At 35.1% G+C, this 23,674-nt stretch overlaps 1 protein-coding gene across 10 annotated transcripts in view; it reads right to left on the bottom strand.

Annotated features, from left to right (window-relative positions):
- The window catches only part of brat (tripartite motif-containing protein brain tumor), a 133,094-nt gene that overhangs the window by 33,170 nt on the left and 76,250 nt on the right, over nt 1-23,674 (bottom strand). For 9 of the 10 annotated variants that reach the window (XM_088182977.1, XM_088182979.1, XM_088182975.1 and 6 more), the window contains one exon: nt 22,736-22,779. The gene's annotated coding sequence lies outside the window, so the exon portion shown is untranslated. Of the gene's footprint in view, nt 1-19,775; nt 21,616-22,587; nt 22,780-23,674 lie in introns of those variants that run through there. The other variant, XR_015809102.1, reaches the window with a different exon arrangement.

The following is a 23,674-nucleotide window of genomic DNA, read 5'->3' as shown; positions in this document are numbered from 1 at the left end:
CGCACCAATTATTATGCACAAAGGCTGTTAATTAGATAAATATTTTGAGAATTACTGAAAACGGACGATTTCAAAAGATACTAATTAAACCGGCCTTGCTTTCGAAACTTAATTAAAGGCGATACACCTCTTCAATTCTCTTCTTGTGTAAGCAATATCGGGAAATTGAACAACGCTCCGGCATAGATAGGCTTTTAACTATATACATATATAAAAATATATACACACACACAGATGTGAATAGATGGAATTCGCTATTTTAGCAAAAAGCAGAGCGCGGACTTTTCGAATGCGAAAAGTTTCACTATTTTCGTGTACATAAAAGGCCTCGTGGGAAAATCGACGATGGTCAATGGGCAGCGATTCGCCCTGATTGCCCTGCGGTTTTCGGACAATTTCATACACATATATATATACAGAGCATATATACTTGCACACGTGCGTAGAGCGTTTAGTGGTTCAAAAAGAAACAATGCAAAATTTCGAGTCGAAACGTATTTTCGTACAGCTCACTTTTATTGAGTGGAACAATTGCTTCCAATTTACTTGCTCCGTATTCTGCTCCAGTTTTGTTTCTTTTGCGCTTTTTGCAAATGGTAAAAGCCCGTCGGGAAGATTTGCACAATGGTATTGCAGAAATAATGTATATACACACAGGGAGTACAGCCGACAGCCGGCCATAATCTTGGCAAGGAATTTATATTTTTAGTCCGCAATCGAGCAAAAAGCACTCAGAATCCGTACAAAGAGCAGAATACAGATTGTTAAAGGTCGATGTAATGCTTGTATGTACAATTGTATAAATACATGAAAAGGCACGTTTATAGGTGTCAAATAACTGACTATTACATTATATCATGTATTAAAAAAAATAGGACTGATGTATTATCTATGCGCTTACATTAGAGCTGCGCGTTTGTACATGAATGTGTGTGCGCCTTCGCCTTGACAGTGTTAAAAAATCTATATTTAAACAATAAATGAAATTCGCAACCATATCAATACGAAAAAACGATAACGATTGCTTATTATGCAAATCGCATTTAACGTGCGCGTTAAAATCGCTTTGTGAGCCGATTAGACCCACGCCAAAAATCACAGCAACACAATACATATATACACAAACACACACAACGAGATAATGCCATTATACAACACCGCCTTAATTGAATTTCGCACCAAAGAACATAAATAGAAACTCAAACAATCGGATCGGAGAGTTCGCTGGCTGGCAATTGAACGCGTTTCGAAAATAATTATCAATAAAAAAATTAATTAATTAAGCGGACCCTTTCGGAAATTAACATAAAGTGCGCCCCCGCGTCACAGGGCCGAACTCGACCGGAAAATAACAAGAGGCATTAAAATTGCTTCAAAATGCGGGTCGTGCGCGCTACACAGTTTTGTGACCAATAACCGCGGCCCAATTAGGTTTTGTCTCGGTGAAAGCCATTCGTTAAGAGATATGGTGGTGGTCTTCTTCTCCCCCTTTTATAACACAGGGCGAAAGGAGGTGGCGATATGGTTTCACCGCTCCAAATATAATATATAACAAAAGCCCTTAATTTATATATTATACGTATGCGTACAACGTGTACGGATTATGTTCGAAGTGGGCGTACAAAGCGAACAAGATAAACAAAACAAAAAAAAAACACCGAGAAGAAAATATTACACAGTTGATTGAATTGATAAAGTCTTGCAATCAATCTAACCTAACTTACAACTTACTAACAAATTCAACTTAACTTCATTAACTATCCATAATCATATTGTAATAGTATTAATAAATAAAAAAAAAAAACATTTTTTTGTACGCATTTAAACTGAAACACAATATGAGCCAGGCCACGTAATACGATTTGGTGAAGGTACTGTTAGTCAAAGTAGTGTAAAACTGGTTTGAAAAAATATTACTGGATCTATAAAATTACACATGAACCACATAAAATTGCTATTGAGAGTCACGTCATCTAAATGCCGTAGAAATGTTTTAAAAAAACGACAAAATAATCAAGGAACCATTTTTTTTAAATAAGCATTATCTGCGATGAGAAATTAAATCATAAATAATCAAAACCGAGTTTACACCCGAAATAAATGACGGCATTGTAATATTTTGAGGGAATTTTTCATCGATCTTTTAAACCCTTAAAATTGAAAATTAATCATAAAACGTCCATTGTTGATAAATAGACTTTTAGCGTTATTGATAAAAAGATTTTGCAGCAAGATATTGCGAAACATAATTAATTACAGCTGCAAAAGCTTAAAAAAAATAGGATTATAAATTTTACCTCATCCCCCATATATCTCTTACCTTTCCCCTACATCATCATATTTTTAAACATTTAGATTTATTTCTTCTACATACGAAAATCAATAATCAGCATAAAATTAATAAAGCCTTGACGATTCACTACCTTTTTATATAGAAGTGTTTACAAATATTAATTATTATTATTAACTATTCAAAAATCGATTAGTAAAGAAAAAAATTGAAAAATTTAGTTTAAATAATGAATACAGGTTCATACATTCATACACATATTTTAATGCTAACAATAAAAATCAGAAAGACTATTTATTTTATTTTAAAATAATTGAGCATTAAATGTTCCAAACTTGAAATAAGTACGGTGTTTTGTTCTAATTGTTACTACTGCCGAAAAGACTTATTTAGTTACTGTCAATATTTTCAAAATGCAAAAAACCGTTGCACATATGAAAATGGGAGATAGGTTCCATTACTTAAAATCAACAATTGATCCGTTGTTAAAATTAAACATTAATCGTATTGAATTTAAGAAAATTAATAATAACACATATTAGCCATTGAAATCCACAGCTACATAATATTGACTCGGAAAAATGAGAAATGAAAAATTTTTCTTAACAATTTTCAAGCTGACTGCTTTTTTATTGACTTTAAGTTATTGATAAGATAAGAAAATAAAATTTTCAGAACGGTATATGGGGAGGGGAAATGACTACCTGCGTTATTAAAATATATTCATGAAGTAAAAAAAAAAAATCAAAATATTTAACAACAAATATGAACGAATAATTTAGGAATATTAAAATTAAAATAGTGGCGAATAGATTTAGTGTTCGAATATTCGGATTGGAGACTTAAATTCATCCATTGTTAATAAATCGTTGGCATATTTTAATTAAAATATTTGTAGTTTAGATGATAGCACTAAAAAAATTGGCCATTTTATATGAATTAACCTAACATTACATAATAAAAAAATGTTATTTACGCCAATTCTAACCAAAGAAGCAAAAGTTGATATTTCAGATTTCGGCAACGAAAAGGTTAAAAATACAATACAGAGCCAAAAACTTGTTTTTAAATTTTTATTAAAACAACATAAATAAATGAATTTTGTCAAAATTTATAAAAACAAAATCAACTTGATGTACAAAAAAAATCTTCTTGGCGAAGACAACAATAATTGGGTAGAATTATGTGTGTAAAATTGTGTTGAGAGAGTAATTTTTATTGATAAATAAATAAGTTATAAAATATGTTTAACAAAGTAAATATTTTTTTTTAAAAAACCATAATTTCGAAGGAAAAAAAAAAAATTAACGAACTTAAACGAGGTACTTGAAATATTATTTTTTTATAAAAAGTTTATCAAAAACAGCGTTTTTTTTTTAAAGAAATAACTTAATGACTCGGTGTAGCAAGTTGCATGTTTTATGAGACGTCCTAAAATAAATTAAAAAGTTATCAAAATAAGAGCTACCCTAGTGTAAATAGTAGATGGGCAAATAAAGTTTATTGTTGGAGAAGTATCCCCCTATCAAAGACAGCCCACCAGATGGACATAAAAGACATGCCGGGTAATTTTGGACGTTGAAGACTGGCGTAGAATGGGAGGGGCTTTAAGTATAGGAGTTATTGGATTAACTAGAAAACACAACGAGAATAAAGCTACACGAATTGCGTACGGAATAACAAATAACAATGTTACAAAAATGCTTTGTATCGACATTGGCGGTTATTATATTTCCAAAAACAACATAAAAATATCCATTCGTCTACGTTGTTTAAACGGTACGCAAACACACGTGTTTGTTCACATTTTTCTCGTGTACGTTTCAGTTCAATCAGGATATTGCTGTTTGTTCGGCGATCGAGCAAACATTATTATTATGTAGTACTAGATAACAGCACAAAACACATCGAACGAGCGGAAATTTGATATTTTTAATAAGCAAATTGGTTCATTAGATCGCGTGTACTGATTCCATTAACCCACTGTCGCGACCCACCGTTCGAACTTCGCTAGGCTTCCGATCAGCTGTCATACTATCAAGACGCCGGGGATCAGCTGCACGCGAAAGAAGACCGGAGAAGACTGACCCGCCGGAGACTTTTTCCTCTTCTCCCATGCCACTTGACAGTCATTCAACCTTCGTATGAGTCACATCCTTCGCCGGGTACAAAATGCGTCATTGTTTATTTAAATTTGTAGAATGCACATATACGACAGGCCGGCTGTAGACCAGATGCTCCCAAGCGTTATTAATTAGAATTGATTACCGAAAAGCGTATTTATGCGCATACCTAATTGTGGCATCCGTCGAAAAAAAATACAGTACATACCTGTTTATCTGAGTTCCCAATACTTTCGGTTATCAGTACAAACGTCGACTCTCGTTTTTATGCGAAGCTTTTTATGCGTTCTACAGAAACGAGTCATCGTGATTCACAGTAATGCTCCGTAGCAGATTTTTCGATCTACGTTCGCAATAAGCGATTTCACGTGTTAAAAAACACATGCGTCAGTTGTGTATTTTTGTGCTGAATTACAGAAGATGGGAAATTTTTCATTGAAAGCACAAACTGATTGTGTGTTCCGGTAAGCGTAATGTTTACCATATAGTCACACATCCTGGTGCTGAGATAAATTAATGTAAATATGACATTTTAGCAATTGAAACGCAGTTCAGATTCTAACACGAGCGACGTGACCGTAGCTCAAGTTCAGCGGCAAAGTAAAATATGAAATTTTGACAACTAAAACACATAACAACTAAAAAATAAAGATCGAAATATTGAGCAAACTTAATTAATAATATTTGTCCGTTTCCTGTGTTCAGAATTTTCTATATTAAAATCGATACAAACATACCAATTCCTTCTTACTCAATTTCAATATATATTTTTTGTAAATTATTGTAATATACAGTAGCGTGGAAAAAACCTGCATCACCTTTAAAATCATCATATTTCACATGAAACTAAAAACGTATTATAGTTTAAATAAATTAATATTTTTTTTTGAATATTTAAAGGATTTTCGTAGTATTACATTTAAATTTAAGTGAATTAAAAATTAATGAAAAATATAAAAAAAGATTAGATAACATATTTAGACCCATAAATAAAAAAACTTTAAAATTCTTATTCAATTCAAACACTACTTTTAAAGAAAGAATTTTCCATCTGACCAGGATAAATTAGTTTTACTTTCATCGGAATATTTTCTCCACGAAAGCTGTCGGGAAACTGACTATAAAACAATGGAGACTTACCCCTAAATAAACACAAAAAAAATCGAGAATTCTAGCAAGCGATGGCGTTAGTCAAAATGTGCGTATTATTTGTATAGATAACATGTTAAGTATTATTACTTTGATATATGTTACAGTGAATGTGTATTTTACAGGAAAATTATATTTTCACTAGCGTTTCAGTGAAATCATAACCAAATATATTTTCACCAGTAGATATAATATAGATTTATATATATTAATTTTCATGAATTAGGCAAAAATTTGCCTAATTCGTGAAAAATGCAAGCCCATTGCTTCATTCATAAATTCGGCAAATTATCTGCCGAATGCGTGAATTGGACTGGAATTGTTTTATTTGGTGTTTTTTTGTAACTAAACTAAATGTCATTTGATTATATAAAAATTAATTAAGCATTAGTGATGTTTATCTTCATTTAGAATGGCAAAAAAGTCTAGAACTATAAATATGACGACGTACAAATATTATTACCAGGCGTAATAGGGTCACAATAGTGAACACCCCATGATTCGTTACAAAGAGTTGGATGAAAAACTTGTTATAGTCAATAATTAGTATGACATCGTGATTGACGGCATATCGCGAGCGCGTTTGAACCCGACAACACTAAAAAACAACAGCGTTACCTGTTCTCTAAACACTGCCAGCACTAATAAGAAGCAACTGTGAGATTTTCAGCGATATCGATCCAGTAGTTTTTGAGTTTAGAGTACACACATACGAACATTGCCTTTTATTTGTTTGTGAATAAATGCAGTTTAATAATTCTGAGCAGCAAAATTGTTTGATACAATTTAACCGGCTGAGCTGTGAAATTAAATTTATACTAATGAAAACATAATAGAGATGTTTATTTATATTTCAAGGCGTCTTTCACTGTATTTATGTAAACCATATAGGGAAATCATACATTGTCGTCGTTCATAGATCAAAATAGCAAAATATAAACATTGCATCTTAAGGGTTAGACTATTTAAGTAGCTGGAATAACCTTTAACGAATTCTAATAAAGCTGCCGCTGAAGATATTTCATCCCTTCAACTCGAACTCTTTTAATAGCTCGAGAAAATGGGTTTTCGCGGAAGATTCTCGCTATGTGTGTATCAGAAACAGCTTATGCTACTAAAATAAAATTAAGGCGTAAAGAGGTTTCAAAGGAAATGTAAAATTTAAGCAAAAACAAAAATTAGCTCATGCTAATCTCATTAGTCATTACGTGACGTTTACGTTGGATGGATTTTTTTATTGGCATTAAGGCGAAAGGCGCGCGAGCGTTAATATCAAAGTGAGAAGCACGGCCCATAAAGCTCGATAAAAACATATTTATATATAGAGAGCCTTGCATGTCGTTAAAGAAAAGAAGCACTCCGCTGGGCGCTCGCTATTTTGAGAAACGCGAAAAAAATCGTGGCGAACCAGGGACGAAGAAGAAGCGACCAATAATGAGATTAGAGAAGTGCGTAAACATACGCGATGCTCTGGGGTTTGGGTCGGACGAAAGGCACTCTCAGTCAAAATATTATTTATTTTTTAGGGCTCGCTCTTATCTGGATCTTCCGAAATTCAATTTCGTTCCGGTGCGTCCTTTGTGTCGTCGTATCGAAGCGAAATCGCCCATCGGAGACCTGTTGATCTCCTATCCGCTTGTGTGGTTTGCTAAAATTGGTCGTAATCGTAAAGAAGTTTAAACCGCAAGTGCAGCCAGTTAAGTCGTAACACCTAACCCTAATGTGAGCTCGTCAAGTTTTCACTTTATCACTAGATCTAATCTAGTTTCAACAACAATAGTGTTTATAAAGCATCACATAAAATAATGTGTATCTATAATTCAACCACTACACATAATAAGAGAACCCTCATCTAGAGTCTCGCCCGGTGTATTGTTTGGCGTGAATTGTCGTGAAAAAGAGGCTGTCATGTTTACGTATGTTATTTAGTTGGAGAAGTTGAACTCTTGTTATAATTTGGACTCACACCGTCTGGGTAGTAGTCGTAACGAATTATACGTATTAAAATATTATACGACGCGGTGTTGTTTGTTTATTCGCAAAATTATTTCAACGCCCCTAAACGTGGGTTTGTTTATATTGTGCGATAATCGCGATGGCAATTATCATAATTTAAATTTTATTACTTAATTAATAAGGGTGCTAATTATTTGATACGTTTACCAAGTTACTTTGACTTTGTGGAATTCAAAGTAAGTTAAATTGTTACAATATTTTTTTGTACTATTCGACTATTGTTCAAATCACTCATTATGATTTTTCAACAACTTATGACAGTCTAAAACAACCCTTTCGTTTCTTTGTTTATGTCTTTTTTCGCTTTAAAAAATATAAATTTTTATATTCATCAAAAATAAATTGGCTACATTACATGGTTTTTGAATAATAGTATATTGATGGCGATAAACTAATGATGAAAATCGGTCGAACCAATTATTTTGAATAAACTACCAGATTAATACTGCGTTTTATCATAAAAATAACGGCATTTCTAGAAGATAAACATTAATTATATATATTCATTAAATGCTGCGAACGCTGAGAATGGAACGGATCATTTCTACCTGAATATTACACCTCAAAGAATGCGTGAAAGAGCGCTTTTGCATAATCGGAAAGTACGTATTTAACGTTTCACACCTTTCCTAATTGAATAGGGCAATAACGTAAAATGAAAAAACTTTAAATAGCTAGGCTTATTACACCTAAACTCCAAATTTAAATTCATAAAACATATTTTGGAACTTTGCTCTAAAGGGTTTGCCGCCATTGCGGGCCTAAAAACCGGTATTTAATAGAAAAAGTATAAAAAATAAAATTATAAAAAATAAAAAAAGTATACAAAATAAAATTATGAAAAAGTATAACAAAATAAAAAAAAAGCTAAACTATTTTATATCTATATAAGCATTATCTCAAAATATTTTCCAGCTCCTCATAGCTATCGCCGAAAACATCATTGTGTTTGGCAAGCTGTGCAAGAATAAAGGAAGCGATTAAGACTCTCTAGGGCACATTAAAACTGGCAACAGAAAGTCGCCGAGCATTAACGGATTGTCGACACCGCCCTTTAGAAAATGCTTTTATTAAGAATGCAATGAACTTTATCCCATAGTTCTTAGCAAAAGTCACTAAAATGCATCTTTAAAAAAATATTTAAATTCTCTCCAACAAACAATGAGTATTTCGCTTCTCTATTATACTGACAAGGTATTGTTATATATTTGCGGGCACTCTATGAAAAATCGGACATCCCCCTATTTATATAATTATGCTAATTAGATTTAAGAAAAGGGGTGTCCGTCGTCTTAGTCCAAAAATAGATATGCTGGATCAAAACTCGTATTAGTCGTTGATCTTACGAAAACAAAGAGTTATAATATATAACAGAATCATATTCGAAGACGCCACGAAGTAGCGTATCGCACAGAACGCTAATCGCAATATATTTAGTTTCAATAAATCTTATCCATCAAGGACAAAATATGCTTGCTGAAGCGGCAAAAACTCTGACGTCACGATATTCACTATTAAATTACTATTTTTAGCTATCAAAACGATTTGTTGCAGCGTGTTGAGATTTTTGAGAACGACGCAGGGCCGCCTGTTGCATTCTCCCAACAATCCGCCAAAAAATAAAGAGGTCGCGCATTGACCCATATTCGTCGCGCACACGTGCCGATTAATCAACAAGTTGCGCACCCGCCCTTGGGTTCAATGGCGAATTTCACCAATAGGCGTGCGGGCGGGCGCGCGTGGGCGCCCACAAACCGCCGGATAATCGAGGTCACAAAAAAATTTCAGTTCGACAGGCGACAGACCTCGTGACGCAACCGCACCACCGACCGCGCCGATCCAAAGGCGGATAACCCCCGTCGCCATTGTTCGCCGCAAGAATCCCAACGGCCGGAAAGGCTCCTCATGAGAAAATGGGGGCCCCCATCGCCGGCAGCCTTAGCCTTGAACCGACGACCGTCTTCACGGAAGACAATGAGGGGGGAAGGCGAAAAAAATCGTTCACACATCGTGGTGATGTCGAGCGTGACTGCTTTTGTTTCTGGTGTTGATTCGGGTTCAAGCATTACTCTCCCCTCGTCGTCCGGTTGTTATTATTAGACCCCGTACAAGATACAGTCAAATTCTTATTGAGATGCGATGAAGAGTCAGTACCTTTCTGAAGTTATTTACGCTAGGTTGTATCGTCGTAATGAGTTGAAACGGAATTTAAAAATTTCTTGAGTATCCCTCATATCACTTCGACCTTGCTCTTAGCGATTCATTTGTTCTACCCTACAACCGCCAATATAAATCTGCGTTGCTTATTTTTCAATTGAAAGTAGTTGTCAAAATCCTATTTTACACATCATAAACATAAATATGAACGCGTGTGATTATGTATTGGGCACCAAACATTTTTGTGTATTATACGATTAGCTAATTCGATTAAAAATATAAGCAGTTGACCGACTATAGGAGGCGTGACAAATTCGTGACACTGTCTCCGGTGGTCTATTTATTAGTAAATCAATAAAGATAGAGTAAGAGGGTTCAAATAGATTAGACGCATTGTCGACAGTCAATGTTCATGTTTTCCATTTCAATTAGCGGCGGGACTTTGAGAAAGGAATAAGTTGACCGAACTGCTTAACGCTAACGTGTAAACTATGTTAACAAAAAAAAAACATAATCGACGCGTGTTCGATCGAATAAATTATTTTTTTGTTGCAAATTGATCGATTGCTAAAAAAAGGTTGTATAAAATGACCTTGTGTAGTGTTTAAATATACGCGAGAATTCATCGATTTCCGGTTACAATGAACCGCGTTATCCTCCTACCTAGATCATAAATTAGCGATTGATTCAGAGGGTTAATGGAACTTGCCACGTGATGATTTATTCATTTCACGGTTGATGTGCTTCTTAGAAACACAGCTTGGTAATCTTAGAATTGGTTTTATAAATCATAGTGATAAAAAATGATAATGACATGATTATCGACAAATTGAAGACGGATAATAACACACGTAGATACAACTATCCGTGTGAATTCAAACTTACAGGTATATGGATCTACTTTTAAATATGTATTCTATAACTCCATAAGTGGTTTAGCAATATTTCTGAACATCAGATTAAATTTATCTTTTGGAAAATAATTGTTGGTTATGTATAATGCCCCTGCTCATCAGCAGGTCATTTCAAACTACAAAAAGACTCTATTCTAATTAAAATCTCGGTAAATCCAGCATCCAGATTCATCGATAAACTTATTGACACGCAATATTATTAGTGTCTTAACGGACCGAATGGTACAGTACCGTATTTGTGTGAAAGAGATAATCCATGTACTAAAGCATATCATCGTCAGAAGATTTTGAATCACTCAGAAGCGCCGTAAAACGGAATTCAAACGTAAGCTGATGTCATGTGAACCCTTATTCGTCAATTTCCTATCATTTCCGCCTTTACCCAACAGTCAGCTCGTCTTTACCCGGCGACTTTCGTTCACATGAGACACGGTTCCCATATAGTCACCTGACGTCGTGAAACCCGACATTACACTAAATTTTCGGACGCACCGCGTTCGTCTCGGACATAAAACGGAAGTTTACGTTCGATCCCGTCGGAGATAACGTAGTTGGATTTAATATTTCACGTTTACGAGTCACATAAATAGGCACGTACGTATATATATATAATATATACATATAGGATGAGGCTTTTCATTGTGATTCATATTTGATGATCGCGGGCCACCGACCCGTGCAAGTCCGACATTATTGTCCGCGGGTCATTGTTCTTGGCACTCGTGACCATCAACCACGGCCGGGCCGGCACACTGTGACCTTCGTCGTTCGCACCGTGAACTTCCGCCAACCGTCCTCCTCTCCTGACGCCGCGCCGGCCTGCGGCCCTTTCGCCAGAATCATTATCCTGTCAATTGATGACTAACGGCGCTAGCGGCCCCGATTGGCCATCATTGGCAACTTCCGGCTCCACCGATCCATATGTGTGTCGGCCTTGACCGTGCGTCCATTTCATCGAATCGTTCGCACGGTTATATAATATTTTCAAAGCCCAACAACCAGTGGGTGGTCGCAGGAGTGGTCACTGTGTAAAAATGCGGCGCCACCTCGAGATTAGGCGTTGGGCTGTTTACAATACATAACAATAACGCATTATCACGTGGCGCGGCGTGATACAACAAAAGGCTGTGACTTATTATTTTTGAGGCAATGTCGGTTCAGAAAGACAAGTTGGAAGAGCTGATAAATTATGAAGACAAACAGGATATACCTGATGGATACTACACATAAAGATGTTGAATACTATTAGGTCATCTGTAAAAAATATGTCAATCTCAGCCAATCTGTGGCGACCATTCGTAATGCTAAACTGCTTCTCGGAACGAGATAAAAAAAGATAATTTACCGATACCAGTTATTTTGAATATATATATATATATTTTTGGTGGATCATATGTTTTCGATACAGACAAATTAAGAGGTGTATTATAATAAAAAAAACAGCAGCCCAAAATCTGCAGAAATGTGTAGCAGCGAGAAAGAGTGATAACTGTACGAGTTAAAAATTTAATAATACGGAATTACATATGATTATTTATTTAAAGATTAGGTTTTTTTAGGACAGTATTTAGGAAAATATTTTTTTTATATATTATATTAGACATACGTAAGCCTAATACGTTACAGCGGTGTATATCGTGACTTCCTAACCGGGTAAGAACCGGAACCGGGTACCCTAAGAACAGGGTAATTTAACGGGTAACCGGTTCTTTTCATTTCAATAAAATGTTTTTTTTTAATTAAACATCTGTTATTCTATTTTGCAAAACCGATTTAGGAATTGGTTAACCCCTTCCGGGGAAAGATATTCGGTGCTTCCAAGAAGTCCGTTAAAATCACAGCTGCATACAGATAGGTAGTGATAAGCGGGGTATCGAAAAAGTAAAATGAATTATATTCAAAATTCAAGAAATATAATATTCGTAAATTTGAGCTCCGGGTCAGTATATAATAGTTGACAAAATTACCCGTAACTGAACCGGGTACCCGGTTCCTTTTTAAAACTAGAACCGGGTAATTCTTTTGGGCGAGTATTTGAATGCCCTAATCGTGAGTAAGGTGTCGAAGACGTCGCCAGTGCTATAAAACGTTTTGCTGCTAAGCATGAAGCGAGGCTCCAACAGCACGTCAACATCGAGGCAGACAACTTGAAAAGACGGTTGAACTGGTCTAGTTATCATTTAATGAAACTCATTTACTATTAGTGAATGTGTAGTGTAGAACAGAAATTTTTTGTACGCCAGTGGGTAGACATATTGTTTAAAAACATAATTGTTGGTCATAAACAAGACCAGTTTTATTATATAAATAATAATAATAATAATGAATTTATAAATAAACAAGCATGAAAAGTAACTGATAACAACAAACTCATTCATATCACAATCTTATTTCTCATTTACATTTAGCATAGTGAAGAAATTTTGTTGAATATGAGGTATGAAAGACAATTACGAATGGATTTATTATTCCACTTTCAATACAACAATAACATTCTTGCGATAACATTTTATGGTTTAACTTCGTTTGATTAATTTATGAGGATATTGTGTAACATTGACTGCATGATTATGAATATAAAATAGGATAATATTATCTGACTAAAACTTTCAACAACAAAAACGACTCATGTCACTATACAGTTGGGGCCGATTTTTATTAATAGCGCATTTTTATAAATAAAACCATGACTTGATAGATTTCCCCAATACGTCATGATGGCTATTTAACAAACAAGTTTTAATTTACCATTTAACAAATATACTTCGTCTTAATTTATTATTTAGTTTTTCCAATGCTTTACATTTACAACGATGTAAACACAATCAATAACTACTAAATAGCGAGACACCAGAATGAACTAAAATACTTAATAAAAGCTTACAATTAATATATAGTTTTCAAATTAACATTACACTGTAGAAGTGCTTATGGATTAATATGATCAGAGTCTGGGTAATAATGATTATAAATATTTAAGGAAAGGTCGTAGTTATATTCTATTTATATCTCACGGCACAATCCAATATCTATATTGATGTAATAATGGGCGAAGGACTAGCAATCCCGCACATTATTTTTTATTCTACAGTAAATTGAACCTGCCACGTCCTAGTTTAGTGCCAATAATCCAAGGATCGTTGGGAAATATGTTTGCAATTTGCGTATCTTATAGTAAAAACGCGCTGAAACACGCAGCGGAAAATTTACTTGTGAGCTAAAAAATTTAATATGCATGGATCCCTCGGAAGCCTGATGGGAATTTTTATAATGCTCTCGCCGTAAATTGAGCTCCTCGCTTTTTCGCCAAAAAAGAGCATAAGATAAACAACGAAAAACGACTTTCGCAACGCCTAAATATAATCCGTTTAATTGAATTCGGCCGAAGGGATATCGAATGATTTGCGAAACGGCCGCGGCCACTTTTTCTAATGAAAAAAAGATTCGACCCGGGTGAACGACTTTAACCCCGCACTTGAAACCCCTGGTTAACCTTGAGAGTGTATGAAAATACGTCAACTCATTGCACGAGATCTGAGAGTACGTTTCCCTAGAGATTCGCACGATTCGTTCTCTTGACAGCGATTATGATTCACCGAGATAAGTCGGAGACACACGCATTTTTTCCGTGGTTTAATTTAACTTTGTGTGAACTCCTGGCGAATATAAAAAGGTCGATAAAACTTATCTGTAATAATTTCAATATGGCACGCGGCAACGTCAACGGATTAAGCACATCGTGCGTGCGTTATATTCATGTAGGCGCGCATATGTTTTTATCTTCCTTTTATAGACAAATATTTAAAGAGATAAGCTATATCTGTCTATGTGTACAGTATAAACGATACGGCATACACAAAGGAGCGGATGTGTATTACACGTAGATACAAACGGCGAATTTCAATCAAACAAGATATCAAAAATTACTTTGTCGGTAAGATTATGTTAACTATCCTCTTTCTATTTGTTCCAATGTTAATGAAAATCACATTGATAAACTACTCATCACGTAAACAACAACGAGCTGCACATTTTATATTAAATAATAATTTTACAAACACTGATATATACACTATGTTTCGTGACGTTTATCGGTTAAAAACGGGAGACAAGGACAAAAAGCTTTTGTTATGCGATGTTAGGATTTCGTTTATCACCCATATGTTATCATTATAAGTATTTACTATTTTAATCAGAATTTTTTAACACAACTCTGGTTATAAAATGCCACATTCTGATTATAAGAAGGTTTGAAACTATTCCTATTTTTTTTGCTTTCAAAGCTATTCGAAAATTCAATTTTTTTAAACTAGACTTTTATGATTTATAATTTATTACTATTGAGAAAAATAAATCTGTGGGGTTTCAACTAACGAAAAGAGATCAAAAGTCAGGCCCACAAACAATATTTGCGTTTATGATTGGAAATATTGACCGGACCACTTAATAGCACATCCGTCCTGAGACGTTAATCAATCATAAGCTTAAAAAACTACTCTTTGTATGGAAAGGATGGACGATAGACAATACGTTCTACGCTGAGCATAATACTATGTTATTCTACCATTTGGTTAATGATCGCCGGGTTCACATATTTCGTGGGTGTGTCAAAGAAGCGGTGCAATTGGCACGCAAATATTCTCATCTCAAACCAGCATTGTAAAAGATGTGGCACTTGATCACAGACGAGAGATGCGGTAAAAATGACAAACCAGAATACTGCATGGACACAAGACACATCAGCGGGTGGGGAACATGAACAGGGCCTTTTGGGTCCTTTGATACGGCCTTTTTAATGACACCAGAATTTATTTATTTGTTTTTTTTTTAATAAATAAAATGAGTACACAATTTCATAATTCAATATATTTTTTTGATCAAAGAATTATACTCATTGTGATTTTTTATTAATAGATTCTTTAAATAAAAATATTCATTGGGGGTGGGGTGTCGCACTCAAGAAAACATAACTTATGTTGAATCAGATAAATTAATGCGGCCTTCAAAAATAGAAAGGTTCCTCACACCTGATCTAGCATAATCACGACAGATCTCAGCTGCTACACCAAAACTACAGCCGACAATAATACAACTCGACACGCCAGCGAAGACTCCGATTTTCTAGTATTTCAACTTGTCCGCCAAAAGAAAGGACGTTTTTATACTGAATAACTTGGACGGTCAGTTGTGGTTTATTTGTCGTTCGCATGTTTTTTTTTGGGTAGTGTTTGGATTAAAATCTGAAGTGTGTTACGAACATATCAACATCAAAAAACACCCTAAGTTTCAATGGAAGATTTTGTTCCGAGTAAGGCGTTTTTACGCAATTGTATACTGTATGAATTTCACAACAAAAAAATCGGTAACCATTTATGCCGTCCATGGTTAAGTTTCACTAGTACGTAAATTAAAAAAAATGGTTCAAAAAATTTAAATCTATAATTTTTTATTTGGAAGAAAAGCCTAGAAGTAGAGTACCAAAAATCATCGATGATGATGACTGCATATCTGCAGAAATTGAAGCCAATATAAAGATGTCGATTCAAGAGTTATAGTTAAGACAGGATATATTCATGATCTAGCATTTAATGTTTAAAAAATATTGAGAAGGCGGGTGGGTTCCACGCGCAATAAGCGACGAGAACAAGGCGACGCGCCTGCCTTGTATTAAAATTAAATTAATTCTCTCCATATTCTCCCGATATAGCACCATAAAATTACCATTTTATTTAAGTCTCTACAACATAATTTAGATGGTGAAAAATGTAACAGTGTTAGTGAAGTTAAAACATTTCTTTCTGAATATTTTAACTCACAGCCAGTCAGTTTTTACAAATGTGGGATTAAAAAATTGCTTTATCGATAGGCGAAGGTTGTATCTGTCGATGTAGAATAATGAAGTAAAATAAATTTGCTGTTGGAAAAATATTTTCCATTAAAACTGTCTATTTTAGCTGCAGATATACACCTTCGGTCTCAAAAAAAGAACAGCTATAAAATATAACAAATACTTATAGTTCTGCATGACCAAAACTAACCTAACTAACATTTGACTATATTTTAAAATATGTATGTATATATTTTTTAAATAAGTAACAGCAGCGATGAGTTAACCTCTCAAAATAAATGTCGTACAAATATAATGAACATGCATGCTAAAATACGCAACGATAATAACTAAACCATTACATTTATCACATGATTCTCTGAAATAGAACACACAAGAAGCTCCTGATCAGTTGCGCAAAGAGCAGTGGCATTATCGACCAGTAAAATATGTAAGGTCATTGTGAACAAATAATGAATTTTGAGAGCAAATAGTTGAATAAAAAAGTTAAATAAATCTAACTAGTTAACTAAAATCTATTTTGTTAAACTTTGGTTTTAAAAATCAATGTAAAATTATATGGATGCCAACTGCAAGCATATGAAAATAAGAATACAGCTAAGAAAATGTATGAAGATGTAAATTTATAAATCTTAAAATCCGTGAGTTCCGCTCCTGACCGCTAGAGCAAGATAAGTCGCTCGACTTTTGGCCTATACAAAAAAAATTATCGTTATTCATGTTTTAATACTTTCTTTGATCTCGCAAATCAAATCAAAAGACGCGTATAAAAAATACGCATTTTTACATATATTTTAATCCAAATGATCAACGCTTTTACATCAAATCCCCATTTAAACCGGCGACGTTAAAAAACACGTACATGGGGATTATACGCGCTTTTCACGCACGTGCAGGATTTTCGTATATATATTTTTCTATATACATAAAACGATCAATAATACAATATGAAAATGTTTAAAAACGAGCGTGTTTGTAAATATTGCATATATGACACAGACGTATAAAATATAAAAGTACGAACGTAAGGAGCAGAGTGGCACCACCGAGCGACATACATTATTCGTTGAACATCGCCCAAATGGATACCCCGTTTTAAAACCGCGGTCCTGAATAACTTAAACCACCCCCAGTCGCCGTTTCAATTTACGACCGGGGTTAAAAGAAAACCTTCCTACACTAAGAGTAAATACGAATAAAATTAAATAAAAACACAGCGTCAATGACGCGCCGGAAAATCGAGAGTAGATAGGGACAGATAAGAGTCTTGATGCGACCGACGCGACGCCCGAGGCTGGGTGTTGCCTGGCTTAAAAAAAAGTGGCAGCGGCGGCCGCCTGGCAACCCTGACATATAAGAGTGTTTCACTTTTCGCTACCGCATTATTACGAAAGAACCCATTGGGGAGCCGTGGGTGGAAACTGTGAGTACTTTTACGTAGGCAGACAATGAACGATTTAACAGCGGAAACTCGACGCACAACAACCCAGTGTGTACGTGAGTGTGTGTATCTGTATAAATACTAAAAATACTTGTCTATTATAACGACCCAGGCGAACCATTACCGATTTTATGCTGCATTTGTTTTTCATGAGGTAGGTAGGAGCCGTCCGAGTAGTGTTCGTTATAAAATATCGATAAAGAAGTGATGTAACATACTTGCAAGACTTACAGCCATTTTCACCGTTGATGTAATAATAATTCGACGAGAGTGTACGTACTATAATGTATATAAATAAACGTGTGACTTTCACTGCGTTTTTGAGATGTATGCGTTCATTGCAAGATGGCTGTGAAAAGGCCTCTGAGATCGTATCTACATCGGGTAATTTATATCTATAAAAGTTTGTCTTATATACTATATGTATATATATAAATAAATAGCTATTTATTTAATCCGACATATCGTTCGTCGAATATAATAACGTCACAACTTAAAAAATATTCTATAATATATTCGAATTGGGAAAATTCACATTCATAAATTCAAATTAGTCTTGAAGTGTCACAAATCAAAAAAATGCTGGAAAATGATTGTCTGTTCATCACTTAGTATAATATCTACCTATGAATTGCAGCAGTTTTATCTATTAAGCATTAGTTTGCAATTACAGGCGGCCCTTGACTTTCGAACGTTCGACTTTCGCTATTTCGCACATATGAAAAAAAAACAATTTTTTTTTAAAAAAAACGTATCGATAGCGGTGAATCTTTTGCTTCAATCGGACGTTCGTATGATACAAACAGGTCTACGATATGATAAATTTTGCAAAATAAAAATATAATTAAAGAATACGTTCAAAATTGTGGAAAATAAAGATATATTTCCACAATCTTTAATGATATGTTTCCAAAAAACACAGAAAAAAAACATGGATGAAATGGAAAATCTTTGTCATCGTAGATCGATGACCAACATCAAAAAGATGTCCCTCTGAGTATTTCAATTATTCAAGCAAAAGCTCTTAGTTTGCGCAAAGATTGGAAGGATAGATTAAAAAAATATTTTAACACGGTTTTTCAAGCAGGTAACGGTTGGTTTTACAATTTTAAAATGAGGTATTATTTTCATAATATTAAATTTACTGCAGAATCGGCTGATGCGGATAAAGATGCTGCAAAAGAATTTATTTCCTAATTATTCAAAATTATTGAAGATGTAGAATATTCCTCTAGCCAAATATTTAATGTAGATGAGACAGGTTTATTTTGGGAAACTCTTTAACAATGAAAAATATGAATGAAGCCTTCACGCACCTTGACAAATTTTTAAATATTATGGAAGATTGTGAACGCATATCTGAAGTGCGTGGGGCGATCAATAAAAACATAGCATGTTATAAAATACTATATGAAGAAAAGAAAAAGAATAGTGGAAAACAGTTGACTCTTGATAACTTTTCAAAGGAAACACCCGCAAACTCCACTTAAACGCCTCTTAAACATCTTATATTTACTTGATAAATAAATATTTTAAAATACATACAATTTCAATTTTTTTTACTTCCCTCGACTTTCGTACATTCAACATTCGCACACATTTTCAGGAACCAATAATGTGCGAAAGTCGAGGGCCGCCTGTACATTAATTGAGAAGCTATTGAAAAAAAGGGAAAATACCCACATAATATAATACAACGCTTCGTACTTTTTCAAAATGCGTTTGAACCCCTTATGAGTAGAAGGAAAGCAAACCATTGAATCATTACTATACAAATCAAATGCAAAGAAGCAGAAGTAAATTTTAAAATGCATTTTTTAAGTTGGGAAAGCAAACATTTTTGTTCACGTCAAAATGTTTTCGAGTTGTAACGTTATCGTAGCTTACGTACGATAAGTGCGATGACTGATATTCAATTAAAACATTGTTTACTTATTATTTCAACGAATGTAAATGTCAATCATACATTTGCAATCCGCTAACGTCGTACGGATTCTTTCGCAAGGCCATCGAAGGTCGCCAAGTAACAACGACACATAAGCTCAATAGCACCGGGCGTGTATAAAATTATATATCGAAGAAAGCCTAGAGAGGCTCATGTTACACAACCAGGAGATGAAAGCGAAGGTCATCGACGGAGCGATCTGGTCGCAAAGATCGTAAATGGAATGAAGTAGCTCCTCCTATAAATATACCGAAAAGCCTTCGGGTCTCGACCTTCCATGCGCGTAAATTGATAGCAGTGGTTAATTTTCGCCATTTCCCAAAATGAGGTCGCTTTGCGCAATTACAGCGGCCCGTAGCCTACATAAACTATTGCCTAGCCTAGCCTCGCCTCGCCTAGAACCTACCTATGCCGTTGTTGTATGATTAACCAGAGCATTTCACAACCGATCGGTAACATAATGCTTCCCATCGTTATTGTAATGAAGATTGTTTTAAGCCAATCAAGGACGTTACACTATCTCTCTCTCTCTCTCAGATATAAATAGAGCCTGACGAAGGAAGCTGTGGTTAAATTTATACCGAATATGTAATGCACGAGGTCGAGGCCAGAACCTAGACCGACTTTCACTAACTTTTTGTGAATGATCAAATTTATTCGCCACGCTGTGCGCATAAATTTAATGCCGATTTAATGCGAATATCGTTAATCAACAACAGACGCTTACTAGCGCAGTTTCTGACAAATCACTTAAAGACCACACTGTAGTTGGGCTAATTGCGTAAGATATCGCGTATACTATGTCTGAGAGGTATGTTACACGCCATTTATCATTAAGCTCGTATTGTTACCGCAATTTCGCTTTCGACGAATGAGAATCTGCGGAACATTGGTTATCACTATTATGTACGCATTAAAAAAATGCGATTCGCTTTCATTACTATTGTCATTTTACGTTTGATTATAAACATACATCGAGTATAAATATCGTTATCTACATTTCAACAGGAAGTTTACATATGGCAACGTATGAAATCACATGTCCACATGCTTAAGCAAGAAATTGATACACATATATTAAATATATTAATTGATAATTTGCATTGAAGGTAAAGGATTTTTATGATAATTTATCATATTTTGGTTAAAAAGTTTAATGTTTCAATTCGGATTTTTTTTATAAAAGTTTATTTCTAAATAGACATAAGTATAATAACATACAGCTATATAAATAAATGCACAGTACTGGTTCATAACCATTGCCAGAATAATAAATTATACGTAAGTATACTAAATTTAAGGAAAAATACGTAAAACCTTTTACAAATTAAAAAAAAAGGAAAAATAAAATAAAAAGAAATGAAGTTTCAATTCGGACGAGTCGGATGAAACTGGGGCAAATCAAAATTTCTTTAAATACGGTTTAATTAATCTTAATTTTTTCCTTCCAATACAGAAGATAGAAAATCATTTTGTTACATTTAAAAAATTTTTTTCAAACTCTGTTGTTTGAATCTGCAAAATTATTTGTGAAAAAGTACTTCGCTTAGTAAAATATTAAAAAAATATCTTACCGCGCCTAAAATAATTTCTCAGTAGTAAAATTATAAACGAACAATTTCGACAAAAAATATATTGCTATTTTTTAATTAAAGTATTAATCTTTACTACATTTGCACGATATTTTTACAAGCTCTATACTCTATTTGCGTTAACACAGTCAGTTTGAGAGCTATCCATATCATCATTATTCTTATGTAATTGAGAAAGAGATGGTAAGTTTGTGTTTACGCCCCTACTATTAACTGTAAAGCACACGATACGGATATATGTGTGGCGACCACACAAATAAGTGCACATACAAAAAAGATCAATTGTCAAAAACGGTCATTCATTAACAATGAGACAAATATCATGGCACAAGAGGTATTTCTTTCGACCGCACAACACAAATCGTTAAGAGAATCTTTTTTGTGACAAAACGGTACGGACGCAATCAATCACCACATTGCGAACCCTTTCCGAAGAATTCGAAAGTCTGGACAAGCAAAAAACTCGCTTATGAAAATGCAACATTGGCTAGGAGATCGATACACAATCGTGATTGGCCAGCAAGCGTGCAACCCCTAAAGGGTATAAGCCTGGACTCCGATGAGGAGAGGGCAGAAGGGCTGAGGCACCAGACAAGAGACGGCCGGAGACAGCAGAGAGCCAGCGACGCATCGGTCGGAGACAGCAGAGAGACGCAAACGATCCACCCAGCCAGAGAGAGAAGATCTACCAGCAGCCATCCGGAGGAACCAGCCACGCGCCCTCACCGACAGACCAGAAGATCACTCCTAGAACTCCCGAACCACTCGCCGCGCGCAGCCTCAAGAACCCTGAGACATCACCACCTGCGCCACCTTCATCGCGAGAAACGTCACTCCATAATCCTCCATAGTCGAGGTCAGCCACTCCTAGAGCTACGCCCCCTAAATATGTACTTATCATTACTTTGACTGATTGATAAATATAAAAAATATTAATAGGAGTAACGATAAGTACCGCAACATATATTCGTCCAACTTGCCATCTTTCTCAATTATGAATAATGATGAAATGGATAGCTCTCGAACTGACTGTGTTAACGCAAATATAGTATAGTTTTGCTATCACGCGAAAACGCGCGAACGGACCGTAATGTGTTGACAGTCAATAGTACATTATATAGTATCAGAACTACTCAAGATTGCTAGCCCTTAAATCAACCGTAGGGTCAGCGAGCATCATTCAATTTTAGGTTACGTTTGGATCAAAAGTCTAAGGTATTTAAAAACTACTTATATCTAAAAATATATTGAAATACTCACCGATTTATATGCATTTAATGTTCGCAGTTTAACTACGCGCAAACCTGAAAGCAAAAAAACGACGATTAGCACAAACCGTACATAAAGAGGGCCATCCAATTTGGAAAACGCGATTGTTGAGTGCGAATTTATTGCAGTGCGTAACAAAGGACAGTGCCTGGGGCTAATTCGAAGGAGCGGCCCCGTTGTTTGATTAGTTAATTTGAGGTCGCTCTCTCTCTCTCTCTCCGAGTTCCGTTCTGTGCGAATAGGCCCTTATATTGTATAAATGTATATATTAAACGTACGTACACACACGGAGCCTGCCTACTCCACAATTACATCAAATCACTGCGTCGAAAACGAGAGCGAAAGAGAGCGACCGAGTACAAGAGCAATAAAACGGAAGTGTGTTCCGTTCGAGAACGGAACAGGAGTGTATTACAATTCTAAATTCGTCGAAGGGAATGGCCGGTTTCAATTAGAGGGAAAGGTTCGGTCTTGCGGACCGATCGGTGAGGCTCTTTCCGGTCAAATTCACTTTGGGCAGTTTGACCCGGAAAGGGTTGAAGAGATTACAGCTCGGAACGACCATTGTGTGTACGCATAGAAAAGAGCGAAATGCACTCAGAGCCCCCAAGAAATCACCGACCGTATTCGAGATCGACTTTTTTGTATGTCTGTGTACTGTATAATGGACGAAATCAACAATAAATTAAAAGGTGGGCGAAAATACGTTCGAAGGGTTACAACGGTTGGGTTGTTTTCCATTCAATATTTTAAAGAACCAGAGGAAACGATGGATGTGGATTTGAATCAATCTATCCGGGCGTGTCGCTCGTGTTTTTGTTGTTGCCGGTGACTCTAATTGCGAAGACCACATATATAAATAAAGCAATACAAAGCAAATCTGAATTTTAGTTTATGTATAGATATAGATAACTTAAATAAATACAGACA

Source organism: Plectrocnemia conspersa, unplaced genomic scaffold (genome assembly GCF_051122295.1).
Source record: "Plectrocnemia conspersa isolate PC_06_02 unplaced genomic scaffold, ASM5112229v1 ptg000003l, whole genome shotgun sequence".
Taxonomy (NCBI): Eukaryota; Metazoa; Arthropoda; class Insecta; order Trichoptera; family Polycentropodidae; genus Plectrocnemia; species Plectrocnemia conspersa.
Note: the sequence above shows the minus strand (reverse complement) of the source record. Positions and strands in the feature narration are given on the sequence as shown.